The 22255-nt window shown below is 36.5% G+C and overlaps 1 protein-coding gene and 1 long non-coding RNA gene across 3 annotated transcripts in view; one reads left to right on the forward strand and one right to left on the reverse strand.

Annotated features, from left to right (window-relative positions):
• Positions 1-22255, reverse strand: part of VGlut (Vesicular glutamate transporter) — a 214878-nt gene that overhangs the window by 143931 nt on the left and 48692 nt on the right. The gene's annotated exons all lie outside the window — the stretch shown is intronic.
• LOC141431567 (uncharacterized) lies at positions 5937-20264 on the forward strand. Its single transcript, XR_012451730.1, has 3 exons — positions 5937-6330; positions 18105-18267; positions 20160-20264. It is a non-coding gene; the product is annotated as an uncharacterized lncRNA (long non-coding RNA).

Genomic DNA, 22255 nt, shown 5'->3' on the forward strand with positions numbered 1-22255 from the left:
GGAACAACCCGAGAAATAGCAATGAACGACTACACCATTGGAACGAAAATTAGCCAAATACGAAATTAAAGGAGGATTATGACAATGTTATTAAGGAATATCTAACCTTGAAACATATGGAAACCGGCGGACAAACCTAGTGAGAATAGTAACGCTGTTTTATCTACCACACCACCCAGTCATCCGAGAGGATAAGGAAACAACAAAATTACGAGTAGTGGCGAATGCATCATGCAAAGGCACAAAACGGTGTGTCACTCATGATGAATTTTGATTGGTCCATCCTTGCAAGAGGAATTGCGAGACATCATCATGAGATGGCGAATGCATAGGGTATGCTTCGTGGCGGACATTGTAAAAATGTATCGCCAAATTAGAGTACAAAATAAAGATACTGATTATCAAAGAATATTATACAGATTCAAACCACAAGAAGAGATTCAAGATTTCAAACTACTGACGGTCACGTTTGGTACAGCTGACAGCGCCGTTCCTAGCAATTAGAACTTAAAACAACTGGCCAAAGAAGAGAAAGAAAACTTTCCAATCGCATCTGAAATTATTGACAGAGACTTTTACATGGACGACGTACTTTCAGGGTTTGATGACGAGAGTTCAGCTATAGAGGCACATGAACAGCTGCAACAAGTAATGAGCAAATGTGGTTTTGATTTGCAAAAATGGTCATCAAACAGCCCAGAGTTTATGAACGCTCTACAACCTGAAAAAAGAGAAAAATCACCCACACTAGATATGAATAGAAAAAACTGCATCAAGACACGGGCATCATTTGGGAAACGGACAAAGACAACCTAAAGGTTACACAGAAGCAGATTGATCATAAATCAATAGAACCTGTAACCAAAAGAACTATTCTCAGTCAAATTGCATCACTCTTCGACCCCTTGGGGGGTTAGCACCAGCAATTATTATAGCGAAGATGTTCATGCAAAAGCTGTGGCTGGCTAAACTCCATTGGGATGAAGATTTACCTGAAGACTTAAGGCTTGAATGGACTCGGTATCAAGAAGACTTATCTGTTTTATCTGACATAGAAATTGAACGGTGGACTGGCTGTAGTCAAAATACAAATATCGAGTTACACGGTTTCTCAGATGCTTCAGAAGCTGGTTACTCAGCAGCGGTGTATACCAGAGTGACTTACAACAATAAATCTCCATGTAAAATGACATTGATAACAGCCAAAACCAAAGTAGCTCCTGTAAAACAGCTGTCCTTACCTCGTTTAGAGTTATGTGGAGCCACCCTACTTAGTAAATTGATGAAACATGTCATGGCTGTATTGAACATAAAGTTACATCAAACATATGCATGGTGTGACTCAAAGGTTGTATTAGCATGGATAAAAGGTGATCCCAATCGATGGGTACCTTTTGTGAAAAACAGGGTTATTGAAATAAGAAACAATTTGGATACTCACTGGTTATATATTAACACGAAAAGAAAAACCGGCAGACCCAGCATCCAGGGGTCTTTCACCGAGCAATCTAAAAGAAAATGAGCTATGGTGGAGAGGGCCAAAATTTCTGCACCAACCCGACTTCACAATGCCTGAAGACGCCATACCTGAAACGGAATTGGAGAAACGAGTCTCAGTAAAGTGTGCTGCCACTAACCTAGAAATAAATAATGAAAATCTTACCTTCCTGAAGAAGTATTCGTCCTTGAAGAAGCTTCTGGGGGTTGTTGCATATTGCCGACGATGGCTGAAAGTACTGAAAAAGGAAAAAGAAAGCAAGCATGTAACCTGTGAAGAAAGAGATGAAGCGCTTACCATATGTTTGAAGATAGCCCAAGGAATAGAATTTCCCGAAGAAATTACCAACCTGAAAAATAAAAGGCCAATTAAGAAAAGCAGCCGGTTACTTCCATTTGCGCCCTTTCTTGATGAAAACACACATACTGAGACTTGGTGGAAGGTTAAAACATGCTGACATAAGTAGAGAGCAAAAGCATCCAATTATTATTTCTAAAGACAACTTGCTCTTGCCTGCGTTATTAGACGATGCTCACAAAAACACACTTCATGGAGGACCTCAACTGATGACAGCCTACCTGCGAAGCAAATATTGGATTATCCGGGGAGTTCCTGCCATCAAGAGCTTCTATAAAAAATGTTTTAAGTGTGCAAGATACAACATACAAAATAATAATCAGATGATGGCAAGCTTACCTGAAGTTCGGGTTAAACCCTCGCGACCTTTTTTAGTAAGCGGAGTAGGCTTTGCAGGCCCAATCTCTTACCGCATGAGCAAAGGACGGGGAGCCAAAACCCACAAATGTTACATCGCCTTGTTCATTTGTATGTCGACCAAGGCCATACATTTAGAATTAGTGAGCGACATGACTACCGACGCCTTTCTAGCATGTTTTAAGAGATTTATCTCCAGACGTGGACATTGTAAAGAGCTCTGGAGCGACCATGGCACCACCTTTATCGCAGCAGAGAAGGAGTTAATAGCCGCAGCGTTGGATGATAAAAGCACCAGATGGAAATACATACCGCCCGCTGCGCCTAATCAGGGAGGACTGTGGGAAGCCGGCGTAAAATCCACGAAATATCATTTAAAACGCTTGTTAGGGAATTCGACTTTTACGTTTGAAGAGATGTACACCGTCCTCACCCAAATTGAAGCATGTCTCAACTCGCGTCCATTGACACCATTGGGGTGATGACTTGAACTACTTAACTCCAGGACATTTTCTAGTCGGGGAACCTTTGATTTGCTTGTCCGATCGCCCTGAGCAACATAGCAACTTGTCTTATCTATCGAGATGGCAGTTGACACAACGTACGGTCAGAGATTTTTGAATAAGTGGCAGAGTGAATACTTATCACGTCTGCAATTGCGTCCAAAATGGCAAACTCCGAAGCCAGAGCTAGATTTGGATGAGCTCGTCCTGATTAAGGATGCACGATACCCTGTGTCCACCTGGAGAGTTGGTAGAGTGCTGAAGAAATATCCTGGTCCAGACGGATTGACACGTATCTATGACATACGCACAGCTTCGGGGGTGGTTCAACGATCTATTACCAAGCTGTGCCGTCTTCCAAATTAGTGCAAGGACACGTTGTCCTTGGCGGCGGAGAATGTTGAGAATTAGTACCAATACTGCCGCTAGATGGCGCTGTCCCTAAAATAAACTAGCTAATGACATTCCGTTTTAATTCACTGAGAAGGAGTGCGTCGCGAGCCTTCATCAGTTCAAAAAACAATCAGTGCAGTGTAGTAATTAATAATATATAAATAGTGATAGTTATAGTGTAAGTGAAGTGTGGTGCAGTACCAGCAACGGACATCGAGGTAACGAACAATAAGAAATATAGATCGTTGTATGTTTGTATGTAAGGTTACAGATGTAGTAAAAAAAAGTTTTTTACACAGGCTAAGTAAAAGTCAATCATAGGCTAATGCATAAAGACTTTGGCGTGGAAAAACTTTTCTCATTTTAATCTATAATCTCTAAAAACTTCCTTTAGGTAGGATTGGTTTTACTCGTAGATTAATTCACACACGCCAGATTTCTTGTTACCGCTAGGGAATATGCATTTTATTTATTTCAACCAATCAGGAATAAACTCTGTAGATATCTAGGTCTGTTTACAGAGCTGTATCGAAATATTTCGATTCAGTAACAGAAGACACCATAGAAACTAGATTTGTGCTTCAGTAGTAAAAATAATCATCATGCATCGCATTCGTAGTCCACTGCTGAACATAGGGCCTCTCCAATTGCACGCCACTGAGCACGATCATTGGCCATTCTCATCCAGCAGGCTACTACGAAACTCGAAACTCGAAGTGTCAGAGGGACCACGCGACACGAACTTCGAGTTTCGAGTTTCGTAGTAGCCCTGCTGTTCTTGCCAGCTACCTTGCAAAGATTATTTTGAAGATTTGAGAAGATTGCGAAAAAGATTTCGTGATTTTCACTCATATTTTAGCACTACATTCGGGACTTGTCACTATAAGAAACGAGTAATAATCAACTCGACGTTTCGAACACATTACAGTGGCATTAATTATGTAAAAACTAGAGTTTACCGCGGCTTCGCACGCGTAAACTATTCGATCTGGTAGTTACAATTGAATTTCTGAATTTTACAAAAATTCCCCTGGGAATTCCCAAATTTATATCATGGTCTTCATTGAGGTTGTGTTAAGAACAAACTGTCCAAAATTTCAAAACTCTAAACGCAGCGGTTGAATTTCAAGATTTTATCCCTATCCTGTGGGAATATCGGGATAAAAAGTAGCCTATGTGTTATTTCAGAGGTCCAGCTACCTACATACCAAATTTCATGATAAGCCCAGCCGTTGTTATTTCAAGATTTTGTCCCCATCTCGTGGAATATCGGGATAAAAAGTATGTTGATCCAGATTATACTAACTTTTTACCCAATTTCATCCGAATCCGTCCAGCCATTTCAGCGTGAAGTAGTAACAAACATACTGACTCATTCACAAACTCACTCACTCACTCACAAACTTTCATATTTATAATATTAATAGGATACTTAATATCTCAAATAACAAAGCTAGTGAAGTGACCACGAAGCAGAGTGACCCATGTTAGATAATTTATTGAATCAGGCGTTACTTTGCGGAGGTCCATATCAATGAACTAAAATAATTTCCTTGCTCACCGCGACCTTACGATAGCTAAGCTTATGCAAAATATGCGTGTTCATGCAGTTCCTCCAAACGTGAGAGCACACACAAATCACAAAACCCATCTATCACCACCACCACAATACACTGACGCGTTTCGAACTCAACCAGAGCTCATCTTCAGAGTGACACAACTGTACACCATGCTACCAGTTGTTAGAGATGTTGAGTCTAACAACTGCTAGCATGGTGTACGGTTGGTTGGTTGGTTGTTTGATTTCAATATTTATTTTTTCATTTCAAAATTTTTCCTCAAAACTCTGACGTTATTTCTTGATTGAAACATGTCATTAATCAGTAGTAGGTAGCATAGACTAGCCTATAGATGGGGGAAAAATTTGTCATTTAAAAATCGATTAATATTATTAAGCGATTTCTATTACTTTCCTTAAAATTAAAAAAATAGTGACTGCTTTATATTTAAACAAACAGTCTTTGGAATTACATCAAGTATTGTAAATAATAAAATATACGAAAATACGTTGATCTATTCAATTAATAAATAATCGATATACTGAACAGATTAATTATTTTGCAATAGGTTTCACATCACTAAATATCTATGATCGGGAATGTCATCTTTGTTTACGCTTGTCATAAATTGGATCGGAATGCAATATAGTTTAAAAGTCATTTCTAAACTACGTTTAAAATTTTAAAAGGGACACTATGTAAATCAATCCCATATTTCTTAATCCAACTGCATTTCTCGCTTTTAGACTTCACTTATTATCTGTTAATACTCGTAATATGATTAATGAAACGGTTATTTGCTTGCACAACTTTGTACTTATGTTATAAGCCGCTTTCCCCCTGTGCGAAAAATCTATTTTATAGCCCAAAGCTTCTTATCTTCGTTTCCAGACCAACTGGCGGGTTGCCGGGCAACGCGAAGTACTGCTTACTTTGCAAAGTATCCTCTATAACATTCAATAGAATACTGGCAGTTAAATAACTCACTTTTGCTGCCTGCGCAATGAGTCTATTCTGTCACGTCACGTCTCAATGCAACCGTTACTGATACAGCAAGCGCTTTTAGGCTGCACTAAAGAGGTTGCTTACCATTAAACAAGCCAATGCTTCTTTACCCCTGTTGTATAACAAACCTTCCAAAAACGGAGCAAACCTTTCGTAAAACAGTATGGCTTCATTTTCCGGCAAGGGAGGGGTGCGGGGCGCGGAGTCAGATGGCTAGGGGGATGTAAACACAAAACTTGTGCACGGCAGTCACGTGGTGCGTCCGCCGGGGGCGCATCACTCTTAAGGCATTTTCCCGCGCAAAACGGACCATAGACAACCAAAAACAAACGTAAAAAGTCTTTAACCAAAAATAAAAAGTAAAATGTCTGTGATGAAAACTCTTAAGAGTGATGAACCCCCGGACTTGTGCTGTGTAAATTAAAAAAAATATCATTAGAAACTTTAGTATTGAATTAGAGTAATTGTATGTAATACAACAACCACTCTAACGAATATCAATACAAAACATATCAAATAAATTCACATATCTAATTATAAGGAATTTTGTTTGATACTTAAATAGTTTAAACGTAAAATTAGTAAATTATACTCTGGATTATATTGGTGTCTATGCTATCTACATATAAGATGTAAATTTCGTATGCGATATAAACAGGTGAGTTTAGCGAAGAAATAAATGTTGTTCATTTTTTTTGTTATTTTATGTATGTAATAATATGCAGGTATAAAACTTAACATTATTACTTACTATTTGATCCTGATTACTCCAAATATCCAAGTAGTATAAATTGGTAGATAACTTTAAAATAAAACCTTTTTTATAATATTTATTTTATTTCATCAATATATTATTTTAGTATTTACGCCGTACCTATTTTTTTTATTGAGCTGAGCGCTTATAATTTTATATTAAGGAAAATAATCGTTTCAATCTATATTTTTTTTATCAAAATGTCATGCTGTCTATCCTTTCAAAAGCTGATGTTTTATTCACTTTTGCTCATTTGCATATAGTTAACAACGTAGTATACACAAATTATACATGTATTAAATATTTTTTTATCGGTTTTTTCCGAGAGGAACAAGATTTTCCAGGTTAATTTGCTCCCTTATTTATTTAATACGTTTAACACAACTTTCTTAAACATTCATTATAGAATTTAAGTAGTTAATAATTAAGTTCTACGATTTAAAAATAAAGTGAGAGATAGGCGATGTAATAACTCCAAGAGTAACAAGCGACAGATTTAAATTATACGCAATTTTAATTTAGACATTCCAGACATTGAATAATATTTGACTGCTGCTTCAAATATTCTTGCAAGAAAAATACAAATAAAAACAATAATATCTTGACATTTTCTCAATAAGCCAAATGTTTTAGGTAGGTAATATAAATATAACTTAATGGAGTTTCTATTGTAGTGGTGAACATTATGATGGTAATTTTTACATGTACGTAACGAACGAACGCAAGCCACGTAAGTTTTAAATGATTGATTGATATAGGTGCTACGAGTACCTACAAGCAAACAAGCGAAGATACATATTTAATTCAACATATATGTTTTAATAAATGTTAAAATGTAATTACTTTTACACGACCGTCTCCTTGCAACCCTTTAAACAAAATAGCGTTTGCATCTCACTGCAGGACACTGGCCTCCTTTCAGAATGAAAGGGCTTGGGCTGTAGTTCCCACGCGTGCCTAGCGCCGATTGGTAACTTCATACACGCCATTGAATTTCATTGCAGTAATGTGCAGATTTCCCAGTGTTTTCCTTCACCATAAATCTAATCTACTGAGCATAGTTTTTCCAAACTATCTCTATTTTATGCTTTACCAGAGTTTACCAAATAAAACATGATTTATGGTCCAGACTTTTATCTTTTAACACTCTCTTTGCCATGGGATCTACCGGTGGCCTTCAATACTTCAATTACAAATACCATAAATGTTGCTGAACTCCTTCGTAATACTTCGTATCGAGGTAGTGGGGTCTTATTTAATTAATTATAAATGTAATTCACTTCAGAAATGCCAAATTTATTTGGAGTACGCCTGGCCTGCGACCGCTGTGGTTTTTTTAGGGTTCCGTAGCCAAAATGGCAAAAACGGAACCTTAATAGTTTCGCCATGTCTGTCTGTCTGTCTAAGGAAAATAAAAAAATAAATAAAATTTAAGCTGTTTATTTCAATAAAAAAAAACATTTCACGATAATAAAAGCGAGTCCTTAATCCTAATTTTGAGGATTTTGCGTGGCCTCGGTTAGCTGTCTGTCTGTCCGTCCGCGGCTTTGCTCAGGGATTATCAATGCTAGAAAGCTGTAATTTTGCACGAATATATATGTAAACTATGCCGACAAAATGGTACAATAAAAAATTAACCCACCCTCACTTTATGTTTATGGGAGGTACTATAAAAACAATTTTTTTTTATAGTACCTCCCATAAACATAAAGTGAGGGTGTTTTTTTTTTCTTGTCCAACCTTGTAGTATGGGGTATTGATGGATAGGTCTTTTAAAACCATTAGGAGGTTGCTAAAACGATTTTTTGTTTCAGTGATGTGTTTGCAAAATATTCAACTTTAAAGTGCAAATTTTCATTAAAATCGAGCGCCCCCCCTCTAAAATCTAAACCGGTGGGTGGAAAAATTTGATGGTAGTAGTATATCTTACTTACAAGGAAAACTGTAACGGTTAAGTTTTCTTGAGAATTATTAGCAGTTTAAGAGTAAATAGCAGCCTAAGGTATATACCTAAACTTGGAATATTCCGTACAAAATACGAAATCCTTAGAAAAATATTACTTAATTTTTTCGTAATGGCTACGAAACCCTATTTCGGGCGTGTCGGCACGTACTTGGCTGAATTTTTTATATTCGGAAACTACTAACCTTAGCTGCCTGGCACGTGTATTTTGTTAGATACAATCCACCATCCCTACAACTTGGTTTACCATCCAACGCTTTTACCCTTCATTCCGTTCCAAATTCAATCAGCCAACAATTTTCGGTAAGTACTGCACTTGACGTAGGTGCAGTCAGAGCTTGTTTGCCGACGGGTTCTTAATAGAGTTATTTAATAAATTTTAACTTAATTTATTCAATTTTGGCCGAGGACAAAACAATGGGCGAGGGGCGGAGCCCCGGCGGCCCCGCCCGTCCTCACCTGAAAACCTGAAATCACGATCGTTACTGTTCAAGCCCTGGAAAATCGGGTAGAATGAGACGGGAGACTTTGGAACGTCATTAGGTTATAATGCGATTTGCCGTAATAGGATCTGAGCGCAGAAACGGACTTTAGTACTGACTAACTCAACTAACTTAATACTCTAAGTCATTGATCATTTGTTTTAAACACCGACGCAAAAATAGGGGTGTTATGAGTTTGACGCCAATATCTCAAACTATGAATTCAAAAAATCAAATTTCTCAAGTATCGTTCTCAAAAAACGTCTGTTCCTTTTTAAGAGCGTTTATACCTGCTGAGCTGGCAATGTTGCATTTTTGTTAGTTTTTCTCGATTATTCCATAAAAATTGAATGAAAATTAAAAATGTCGTCTGTTAGAACTGTTCTTCATATCATTTAAGTTAATGTGTCCACTGCAATAATTATTCGTGATACTTTTATTTTCTTTAAAAACCGTTAATAAAAATTTGTTCGTTTTTAAAGAATATAAAAGTCTATCGCGAATAATTATTGGAGTAAAGACATTAACCTATATATTAAGAACAGTTATAACAGAGCTAATAAAAATCTTAAATCACCACCGCAAAATAGATTTAATGAAATAAATATTACTTGTCCCTTTTTAGGGATAAGCTCGCCTTTCTGTGTAGGTATTTGTATTTCTTTGTATTTTATTTTTATGTGCAATAAAGAGTTTACATACATACATCTTATCATATGTGATTACTTCTCAATCCTATGCTATCATACGAGTATCACTTAAAATCATTTTTCAAACAAATCTAAAGGTTTTTTACGAATCCAACGCATTCAATATACGATTTATGTTTTTTTTACAACCCTACTAATATTATAAATGTGAAAGTTTGTGAGTATGTGTGTGTTTGTTACTTTTTTATGCGAATTTGGATGAAATTTGGTATGTATGTAGCAAGTCATTTGGAATAACACAAGCTACTTTTTATCCCGATATTCCCACGGGATAGAAATAAAATATCGAAATATCAACCGCAAGGTTTAAACAGTTATAAAAATGTACGATGTAATTTTTGGCAATTCCCACAGAATTTTACTACGATCCCGGAATTTCAATCCCATTGCTGGATCAAGATTTACGTATTGGAAGTCGCGGGCATTAGTTTTGAATAAACTGGGACCTATATTTTTAGCGTCTAATAATTGTAAACTGCAAAGATGCACGTTTCAAAAACGTTTAGCAAACACTGAACTCTCCAGGTATTCCAGTAAATCGTTGTATTCCCAACTGGAAGAGTTTCGGTCTTTATTGGTTCGCGATCCCCCAGGAGCGATCGGTCGGCAAACACGACTCAGATGTTTCGTGTTTCGTCCCTGCTATCGATATTTTAAAACAAATAAGGATACATTTTAAAAGATTGCATTTGTGAAGATTTAAAGTTCGAAATTTTTATTTTGAAGCGCATTTTTCTGGTTTTTAGAATGGTTGTCATTGTTTTACTAGAAGACTTTATCCGTTGCTTTTGTTGACGTTGCATTATGAAATATAGCGCCAAATTTCAGGACACTTAATTCAGATGAGATTTCGACATTTTACGTCTCTAGTTATAGTATGTAGCTGAAGCTTTTTGAATAATTTACTTTTTAGCGCTTGTATGCTACAATTCTCGCCCATAGGTACCATGTAAATCAGGTGTAAATTAAAAGAAAATACTTTTTAGTATCAAGGGTAATTTTGTTCTAGATATTTTGGTATAGTGATGCATGTGGTCAAGTCAGGACCTGAATATTCTTTCTAAATGTTTGGCATAAACATTTTTCTCTCCATATATATTATTATATTTCGTAATTTTAAGAGTATAAAATATGAATTAACTAATCAGACATTGAGGCCAAGCTGCCAGTTGCTTACAGCATTTTCACAAGATTATTAAAAAAATAACCTAATTAATCTTTGCACTTTGCAATTAATGTTTAACTCCTAATTAATATACCGCTATGTTAAACGCGTAGCCAATGAATACTGTTTATCAACATGCGTAGCGCCGCGTAGTATGAGCTACATTTCGTAGCTAAAGTTCATAGAGTCGGAATATTATGTTTATTAACGATCAAAGACATGCTATTGGTCATTTGAGTGATTAAGTGACTCTATGTACATGAACACACCTGCTAATTCAATGGAATAAAACTCGCTTAAAATTAAATCGACACGAGGCTAAAGAATTTAATAAACTGTATAGATCTTATTTCCGGCTGAGTTCACAATATTCTATATTAAATCGTCGAAGCGCGGGAGGTTGCTATGATACCTCAGAGAAGTTAATAAGTCATGAATAGCTGGAGAGGGGGATGGGGCGAGGGTTTCGCTCTTTGATAGAGAGAGAGGGTGTCACCCCCAGGTGCCGCTGGTGATACGCAATCGTCCGGAAAAAGGTTCGTTTGGAGGCGATGAGGTGTTGCTAGACTGATGATTTTGACATAGATGACTCTATTATCGGATGTATCTATAAGTTTCCAGCAAAAGATTGTTTTTTGTTAAAAATGACGACTGTACTTGATTGTCTTTCAAACTACATTTCCATAACAAATTTGAATAGTCGTGCCATTAACCGCTGAAGAGTTCCGTCATGCGGAGACGATGCTGGCTGGACCACTAGAATGCCACTACCAGATTATTGTATTGTCATCAGATTTAGATAAGTACATCGAATTTAAAGTGAATCCGAGCACTCGAAATGCTTAAAATTTTATTTGAAAAATTATTCGAATATACACATAAATACACATTGCAAGTTAAATAAAATCTGGTGAAAACCGTTTTAAAACCCTGTTTAGAACAACAATATAGGTAAATATAATAAATAAATATCGTGGGACACTTGACACCAATTGACCTAGAGTCCTAAACTAAGCAAAGTTTGTACTATGGATACTAGGCAACGTATACACATACTTATATAGATAAATACATACTTAAATACATACCTGGCGCTCTAAGTCTCTTCAAAGATCTATCAAAGAGACTCAGAGATACCACAGGAGACCAAAGAGCTGGCAGTTTCCTCGCTCAACGCATCAGTCTTGCGATCCAGCGGGGAAATGCTGCCAGCATCTTTGGTACCATGCCGCAGGGTCCATTTTAGATTTATTATAGTTTTAGTTTATTTAATTTTATTGTAACTAATATACCTTTTTATAGTTGGACCTGTATTGTTCTGGAAATAAATACCATATTAACATCCAAGACCAGAGAAAACATTCGTATTATTCATACAATTATCTGCCCCGGCCGGGAATCGAGCCCGGGACTTCAAGCTTCGTAGTCAGGTTCTCTAACCACTTGGCCATCCAGTCGCCTTACCGTCGCAAAAATAACATGAAAGTTACATTATGCTGCGGCGCTCGACTGACCACCCCAGACTCGTTCGCTTTACGGCCTCGCGATGTAATGCAACTTGCATAAGTTTTCTTGCAGCTCTAAACTGTTTACTCTTGCTTTATTATTTTTATATTTTTCACCTATTTATACCAAATTTCCCTCTCATTCTGAGGGGAGGCCTGTGCCCTGCAGTGGGACGTATATATAGGCTGGGATGATGATGATGATGATACCAAATTTCAAGCTAACTCGACGACTGAAAGTGGATCATAATTCACTATCTAGATAGATAATGGACGTATTAAAGAATAAAAGATCCACTCCAATTATTGCAATCTTGAAGCAATTTTCAGAACCAACAAAAGGTACCTACCTAAGTTATGAAGTAATTTCTGTTTTTTTTTTTGATAAATAATGCCTCAATTAAACTAAAAAAATAAAGAAATACTTAGAATGGTTGTAACAATAATACCTATTGTACGTTATTGGTGAGTTTTATTTTTCATTAATTAATACTAATTAGGTACCTATCAGTGGAATTTTGTTGCTAAGATCTCTCGTAAAAATACATCGTTTAATAAAAAAAAAATACTTAAAACAATAACAGTTACCTACTTTTTAGCAGTCAAAATGCTTTATACTGTTTATACTGCTTTATACTTTTTTTTTGCAAATTTCTGTCAATTTCTTCGCGCTGGGAGTTCTTGAAATTTCTACACCCAAATAACTGTCTCAAGTTATCTACGAATTCCAGCCACTTATAAAATATTTATAAGTATAAACTGCCATGTTATCGGTAGATGCGTTACAAAGATGGCGAGGGTGTATTGTGTGTTACACTTACCTCTGAAGAGCGCCGAGGGCCGATAAGCGCTGAGTGAGCGCTGGCGAGTGGTCGATCACGGCTAAGTGCCCGTCGGGATCGTAACGCGACACGCGGGACGAAGGTTTCATTTATAGAATCTATAGCAGCCATACTTAACCTTTTTAGGGTTTTGTAGCCAAAATGGCAAAAACGGAACCTGTCTGTCTGTCCATCCGCGACTTTTCGCAGGGACTATCAATGATAGAAAGCTGTAATTTTGCACGAATATATATGTTAACTATGCCGACAAAATGGCACAATAAAAGATTCAAAACAATTTTTTTTAGAGTACCTCCCTTAGACGTAAAGTGGGGGTGATTTTTTGTTCTCATCCAACCTTGTAGTGTGGGGTATCGATGGATAGGTATTTTAAAACCAATAGGGGGTTGCTAAAACGATTTTTCGATTCAGTCATCTGTTTGCAAAATATTCCATTTTAAACTGCAAATTTTTATTAAAATCGAGCGTACCCCCCTCTAAAATCTAAACCGGTTGGTGGAAAAATTTGAAAAAATTCAGGATGGTAGTAAGTATATAAACTTACAAGAAAACTATAACGGTTAAAACAACGCTGGGTAGAAAAGCTGTAAGTCGAACGATATTTTAGTTTTATTATCAGTACCCAAGCAGAGTTTCATGTCCCATTCAATCAAAATATTGTAATCAAATTGTGTACCATTAACTAGAACTCTAAATAACCCATGCAATATAAAATAATACCATCAGAGATGCAATTTTTTAAACCGTGCGGTACAAATACAATTCTGAAAATTAAAACTGTGTAGATATCAAATAATTTTCGAATGTTATTTTCACTGGTGCTTTCAAAAATTGGTACATAATAATATACAGATATTGAACTTTATTAAAAACCCAGTAATTTAACTAATCGCATTACATTCATACCAACAAACATTGTTAGTATTTAATAAACGACTCGATTAAAAGGCGAAACATTGTTTGAGTAAATGAATTCGAACTGATCAATAGACATACAAAAGAGAAGTCAAGTCAAGTAGACGTATTATCTAAGGCGTATTATAAAATTTATGATCATACTCGTATCATGGACAGGATATTTGGAAATAATTCCGATCCACGTTGGCAATAAGTAGTAAGTATAAGTGTCAGAGGGACCACACGACACGAACTTCGAGTTTCGAGTTTCGTAGTAGCCCTGCAGGCGCCACGCCATTTCACTTAAACGTCGGTGCGTTTTGGTAATGCATTATTGATGCGTGATGAATTATTATGCTAACAATTCTGAACAATTATTGGATTCAGAGAAAAAAGACTTGAAAAACGATCATTCTGACAAACATAAAATTCGGATTTTTAACAAGTATGGACCCTATTTGCTTACAACAAGGTTGAGCTACGCTACGGGGTCAGTGGGCGAACCCAAAAAAATCATAGTTTATGTCAATGAAGATTAAAATCATTATCATTTTAAGTGCCAAGAACCAAACGTGGTTAGTAAACTTACCAAATAGCAATGTACAGCAATTGTCTTTATAACACTAATAAGTAGGTACTTACACGAAATACGCTTTGCTCCAAGTATAGTGCAGTGCCGACGCAGAAACCGAAACCGCAAACGAAGCGAAATGCTAAACGCTCTATTCATTATGATCTGCATGACGGAGTCGCGACGTCAGCGGTTTCGGATCTATTTAACTGGATCGGGAGCCACCCCTGTCTGACGTTTCAGATTATAAAAGAATGCATTAATCACGACGGAGGGTTAGCTGTAGTTTGTCAAGCAAGTTAGCGTGAACATATTAATGCTAAATATTTTTAAGATTTATGAATGGTATTTTTTTATTATAATTTTGAATTAGAATTATTTTTTATGTTTCAAGTTATTATTTAATGGACCAAACCAATGATCAATAAAACATAGGCAAACAATGTCAACAAATTAATCATAGTAACATACAATCCCACTAATATTATAAACGCGATAGTTTGTAAGTCTCTTTGTTTGTTAACTCTTCACGTCTAAGCCGCTGAACTGATTTAGATGAAATTCGATATAATCGGTACACTTAGTTTGAGACCCGGGGAAGGATATCGGATATTTTTTATCCCGGAAAATTGCATAGTTCCCGCGGGATAGTAATAAATGAATTATACTCAGACTTAAAATAAATTATAACTAAACAACAACAACAAGTTAAGTATTAATTAAGTTAAGTATTCTTTCTTGTATTGATTATGTCAGAATTTGTGTCGGCTGGACTAAAGGCTCCAGATTAAAAATCCAAACTGATTTAATACAGGGAAAACAGATTGACTCAACCAGTGATTATGATACATGCAACAGTGGAACTGCGCCGAAATCTTGGAAATTCATTTAAGGTAGTTAAATTACTTACGGTCTGCAACCCGCAACAAATGTAAGAATTGAAATTTGGTCTTCCCAGCATTCCTCTTTATTTATTTCTTATCTCTCGAACCTATCTCAGAAATATTCAAACTTTATCTGATTATAACTGTATCGGACGATGGGTATATTTCATAACGCTGAATAGCTGCGCGTGATCAGTGGACCGCGGCAACTTCATTTGTGGGCGCCACTGGCCGTGAAATGAAGGCGGCGGTGGATACGCTATACCGATACCGATATCTGAAGTGTGAGCAGTGAACCGCAACCCTGATCTAAATTTATTCTGATTTGTCTTTTGAGTAAAATCTGCGTAAAAGATATTTTTGTACTCATAAACTTTCTATTTCCTGGAATATTTACTTGTTTTTAGGATTCCGGAGCCAAAATAGCAAAAACGGAACCCTTATAGTTTCGCCATGTCTGTCTGTCGGTCTGTCTGTCCGTCCGTCCGCGACTTTGCTCAGGGACTATCAATGCTAGAAAGCTGTTATTTTGCACGGTATATATATGTAAACTATGCCGACAATATGGTACAATAAAAAATTAAAAATAAAAATTTGTAGGGTACCTCCATAGACGTAAAGTGGGGGTGATTTTTTTTTCTCATCCAACCCTATAGTGTGGGGTATCGTTGGATAGATCTTTTAAAATCATTTCCTAAGACGATTTTTCGATTCAGTGATTTGTTTGCGAAATATTCAACTTTAAAGTGCAAATTTTCATTAAAATCGAGCGTCCCTCTAAAATCTAAACCGGTAGGTGGAAAAACTTGAAAAAATTCAGGATGGTAGTAAGTATATCAAACTTTCAAGGAAAACTATAACGGCTAAGTTTGCTTGAGAATTATTAGTAGTTTAAGAGTAATTAGCAGCCTAAGGTATAAAATATACCTAAACTTGAAAGATTCCGTATAAAATACGAAATCCTTAGAAAAATATTACTTATTTTTTTCGTAATTTCTACGGAACCCTATTTAGGGCGTGTCCGATACGCTCTTGGCCGGTTTTAACCTCTGGAATCGTAGCTCTCAAATAAATGGATCTGAAATCGCAGTTTTTATGTAAACGCGTGTTTCCAGTTGACTTAGAACTTTGATTTTTTAACTGTTCCAAGAGGGGGCAGTCTAGGGATTTGATATTAATTTTAGCTTGATATCTCTACGTCTTCCTGAGAAAAAGGGCATTGATAGACGGACGGATGTACAGACAGACAGATGGATAACAAAGTAATTGTATTACGTATCTGTTTTTGCCACCTGTGGTACGGCATCGAGTAAAAAGTAAATAATTTTCTTGGGTGAATAACACATGATGCACCTTCGAGATTGTTTACAATCTATGTACTTATATTTATTTATGTTATTCATCTTATTCGATTAAAACATCCATACCCTAGTTCTCAGTCGTACTAATTACATTTTGACGATTATTCCAGGAATTTTGTTTTTATGCTAAATGAATATTATAAAAATGGTGAAAGAAAAATTACAAATGATGTATTTATATCTTAGAATAGGTATAAATACCTCAAATTTGAGACTCTTCTTCTTCTCAGCATATTTATTATGTGTATACATATTTGAGACTCTATAAGTTTCAAATGTAAACTTAAAAATTATAAAGGCTACCTCGTCCCAGCCTATATACGTCCCACTGCTGGGCACAGGCCTCCTCTCAGAACAAGAGGGCTTGGGCTATAGTTCCCACGCGGGCCCAGGGCGGATTGGGAACTTCGCACGCACCATTGAATCGCTTCGCAGGTTTGTGCAGGTTTCCTCACGATGTTTTCCTTCACCGCAAAGCTCGTGGTAAATTTCAAATGTAATTCCGCACATGAATTTCGAAAAACTCAGAGGTGCGAGCCGGGGTTCGAACCCACGACCCTCTGCTTGAAATTTACCTTGAACTAGCCCGCAGAAAAATCCAGGGCACCCCCCCCCCCCCTGAAAAATAATCCTAGATACGCCAATGGTAATAGATGGCAATACAAAAGTAAACAAAATAAATTGTACGATTGTGAACTATATAGGGTATCGATTTTGACATCCTGGAAACAATAAGTTAATATTTTACTTGTGACTATTATGAATAGGTTAACCTCGTAAGGCCAAATGTCCTAAATTTAGGACATTCGCCAAAGCTTATGTCAACTTCATCTAATGATTAAAATTTAACGTGGGTCTTTGATTTCTATAAAAAGCACACCGTAGGACGTTTATAATCAGGAAAATCTAGTTTCTGTCTCGCATCGATAGCTTTACTCTTTTGTCTAAAATCAATATTTTTTTATGTCAAAAAGTATAAAGTAACAAGTAACAAGTAACTATGACTGATTTACTATAATAAATTAAAAATAAACCTCGTACTTTGGAGTGCTTGTGCTTTGGAGTACAGATTTTGTAAATTGGTTGTTCAGTGTGATTCACGTTTGATGTCTGAATTTCCAGGTAATATTTATATCATATACTCATACAGGTTATAAATAGCTTCAACATCAATTGCATACAAAACCTTTGCCTCCCTTCGCTGCAGTCATGTGGAAACATTGTTGGGGGTGCCTTTTGGGGGTTGCATGGACCTCCTGAAAATTTCTGAAAATTTCAAAACCACGCCTCTTTTGCAGCTCCATCTGTGATTGGTTGAAACCTGGCTACGTACGTAGACGCAGGGGCCAATGGCGGGCGAGGCTACGCGCAGCCGTGATGCTACGGCGTAGCGGCGCGCGGGGTGCTACGGCATCGGCAGACGCTGCCGTGTAGCTGCTTCTACCGCGAACTGGAAGAAATGTAAGTTTAAAAACATATTTTTTTCATTTAATATCCCCAATTTTTATGATTTGTAAGAAAAATCCAAATTCTAAATGAATTTCGTCTTTGTATCGATTTTTGGGTACAGTATGGGGTGGGGTGTGAAGGTATACATTAGCAGGTAGCTATACATTATGTAATGATGACCTAAGACAGTACCCAACATTATGTAACTGACGTTCTGACATTTAAATCTGTTTAAATTCAATTTTGATCTTAAGACAAGCTTTTTTAAAGACATTTGAAAGTTAAGAATTTAATTCTATCCACGGCTTTTTAAATTTAATAACTCCTGTCTACTATTTCACACATATTCTCAGTCTAAGAAAATTTATCTTTAGAAAGAAAATGTGTCACGAATTTTTGTTTTTTCTATAATCCAGTTTTCTTTCCTCTAGCTTTGTCTATTTTAATTATGTTTTTAGTAACTACAAGTAGTATTTTTTGTATTTAGAGACCTATTAGTAAACCGCGATGAGACCAGGAATTAAGGAACTAAGGTATTCCATAAAATTTGATTAAAGCAAATGGAATGGTGATCTTTAATCCTAGTCTCATTGTAGTTTAATAATACCAATTTGATTCCTAGGCCACTAGAACCGTATCATAGTAAATAGTTATTTGTGTATAATAATCTTATACTTTACCTAAGCAATTCTTGTTTATATATAAATTAAATTTCCGGGATCTCGGAAACGGCTCTAACGATTTCGATGAAATTTGGTATGTAGGGGTTTTCGGGAATGAAAAATCGATCTAGCTTGGTCTTATCTCTGAGAAAACGCTTGTTATCGAGTTTTAGCCCGAGCAAAGCTCGGTCGCCCCGGGACTGTTTATAAAATGGCGTAAAATGTCATTACGACGCGGTTTAGGCATCAAGTTAGTTGACTATATCTATTCTTAAAGTTAAAGTCGTTGACAATCTTAACGATTGTCTTTTCATTGTCTTTAAAAGAGAGAGACATTAATAAAACCCTAAGTATATCATTTAAGTATCATTTAAAGTATTATTTAAGTATCAACACCCTATGGAATCCCTTAGCTGAACTTAACAATGGTGAAAAAGAATTTTGAAAAATCGATCTCCGTTTATAAGCTCAGTTTAGACCTGCATGAAATCGCGCAAGTTACATTACATTGCGAGGCCGTAAAATGTATTTTTGTGTGTATCAAATATGTGTAAATAAATGTTTCTCTCTCTCTCTCTCTCTCTCTCTCTCTCTCATATTCCCAAAAATTCCATATCGTAGATTTTGAATAACGATGCATTAAATGCCTGCTCCGAATTTCCTGTCTCTAATCCTAGGTTAGAAATTTAGGGATTGTATGCACCGCATTACATGCAAAAACGATTGGCACAAAATTCAAATAAAAAAAATAATAATTAAATGACACGCGACCTTCTGCCAACATCTAGGTCCATGGTCTTTATGCTACATTATTAGTATTATTTATGTAACCTCGTACCCTACCCCTACTGCTCCTATACTGCCCCTCTTTGTATGTAGCTAACTAACTGACTAATAGGGATGTTGACACCATTAAAAATTATTTGAAGACACGACTCCAGTAAAAAAACGTTTTTTTGTTGCTTTAAAACAAATAAATAGTTAGTTGATTGAGTGTGCGAACGAGTGACGTCATAAGTTGCTATTTCCATTCAAACTCTATGGGAGAATTGTGTTTTGACAGCTCATAAAAAGTACGTCAATCGATTGGTGGTGTCAACATCCCTGTGTGTAATAGTTCTGTGTGCCTTACCCTTACATTAGTTATTCAGTGTTACTAACACGCTACGGACTCCGTCCGAAATAAATTATTATTATATTGTATTATCATCTTAAATAAATGTAATAATTTGTCTGTGGCAGGTGTTAGTGGTACAGTTTGATGAGGGACACCGGGCCTCCAGCATGCAGGGGCTCCACGCCGCGAAAGAGAAGGCCTCAGGCCTCTTCGCCAACAAACCCCTTTTATTCAAGTAAGTTTTTTTTTTTAGCCTAATGGCTGGATGGAAAACGAGCAAGTGGGTCTCCTGATGGTAAGAGATCACCACCGCCTTTAAACATCTGCAACACCAAGGGTATTGCAGATGCGTTGCCAACCTAGAGGCCTAAGATGCGATAGAGGCTTACTCTCCACGCCGAAACACAACAGTGCAAGCACTGCTGCTTCACGGCAGGATTAGCGAGCAAGATGGTGGTAGTAATCCGGGCGGACCTTGCACAAGGTCCTACCACCTGCAAGTTTAGCAAAGTTTATCTCTAATACTGGATTTAGAGGCAGCCTATTAAGGGGGGTGTTTCCCATTGTGCAACTAAGAAACTGTCAGAGGTGAAATTCAAGAAAAATGGGGAATTACTCTTTGTGTGATCAGACTCAGCATACGAAGGCGTAATTGATAAATAAATAAATAATAAATAAAATTGGGAATAAATACATAAATATCACGGGACACTTGGGTAGCAAGGGAAAAACATAATTAAACATATAGATACAATCTTAAATCTAATACCTTTAAACGAGAATTTTTTGTATATATTATATATGTATATGTATATATTTCAGGAATCTCGGAAACGGTTCCAACGATTTCGATGAAATTTGGTACGTAGGGGTTTTCGGGGATGAAAAATCGATCTAGCTTGGTCTTATCACAGGGAAACGCTTGGCACCGAGTTTTAGACCAAGCGGAGCTCGGTCATCCAGATATTACATATTAAACACCCAAGACCCGAGGACAAACATTCGTATTTTCCACACAAATATCTACCTCGACCGGGGATCGTGCCCGGGACCTCAGCTTCGTAGTCAGGTTCTCTAACCACTGGGCTATTCCGTCGTCATGATGGATGTATTTGGTCAGTATAGACTAACTTGCTATACACTAAACACTAACGCTAAAGATAACACTATACACTAAGTGCTTGTTGCGATCAGCCATAGCTGAATTAATGGCTGGGAAGTTTACTTGCGGCTTTGCACGCATATTCTGGATTTTACTATTTCCATGGCTTTCTAAAAAACCGTACCATTATCTATACGATATTAGACATAAGCAAAAAAACGGCAAAAATCTAGTTTGTTGTATGGGAGCCCCCCTTAAATATTTATTTTATTTTTAATTTTTTAATTTATTTGTGTGCGTTTTTGTGTTAAATTTTAATTCAGCATTTCATTAATCTCTTATTAAAGCTTTCGACTCGATTTAATTATTCTCTATCAGTATGTCTCCAACAGGACCATAGTTTTTTAATCGAAATATTATGCACGTATAGGTACAACTGAATTTTTTACTAAATAAGTGGGCATACTCTGGCATCTTTAACAACAACTTTACTATAGAAGATCACCGAAATGCAAGAAATGTGTTTTATGACAATTTAAAGACACTTATATCACGTTTAAACAATATAAAAAAACCTTGCAATTTTCATTCAGTTAAAAAACATTTGTACAATGCAATCAGTGTGACAAATCATACTACTATGACAAAATGTCGTATCTCAAATCAATAAAACGAGGAGCTTTTTTAAAACTAGTGACGAAATACACAGGAAACATTCGCAAGCTTAATATTTTTTCGTTACACCACCGAAACCAATAAGAGTCGAAAAACTTTTGTTTGTGTGCCGACCGGAGCAATTTGGCGGGAAGTTGCGATGGCTGATAATATTGACAGGCGGATAATACGTGTTGCAGTCGAAATAAGCTCTCCTAGACGAGATTCCTGCAGGGCTGTATCTTAGTAAGAATTTATCGCATTTATTACAAAGTACTACCTTAAAAATGACCTTGTCCAACTTAAATTTTGGTAGAAAAGCAGTAACACTCAGTTAATATTTTTTTTATCTCGAATTTCAAGGCAAGAAGACATGCTGCGTATTGCATGAGCATAAATTAAAGTATAACTAGGATTCCATTAACGAATAATCCCAAGACACAACTCCTACAAAAAGTGGACAAA

Source organism: Choristoneura fumiferana, chromosome 10, assembly GCF_025370935.1.
Source record: "Choristoneura fumiferana chromosome 10, NRCan_CFum_1, whole genome shotgun sequence".
Classification (NCBI taxonomy): Eukaryota; Metazoa; Arthropoda; class Insecta; order Lepidoptera; family Tortricidae; genus Choristoneura; species Choristoneura fumiferana.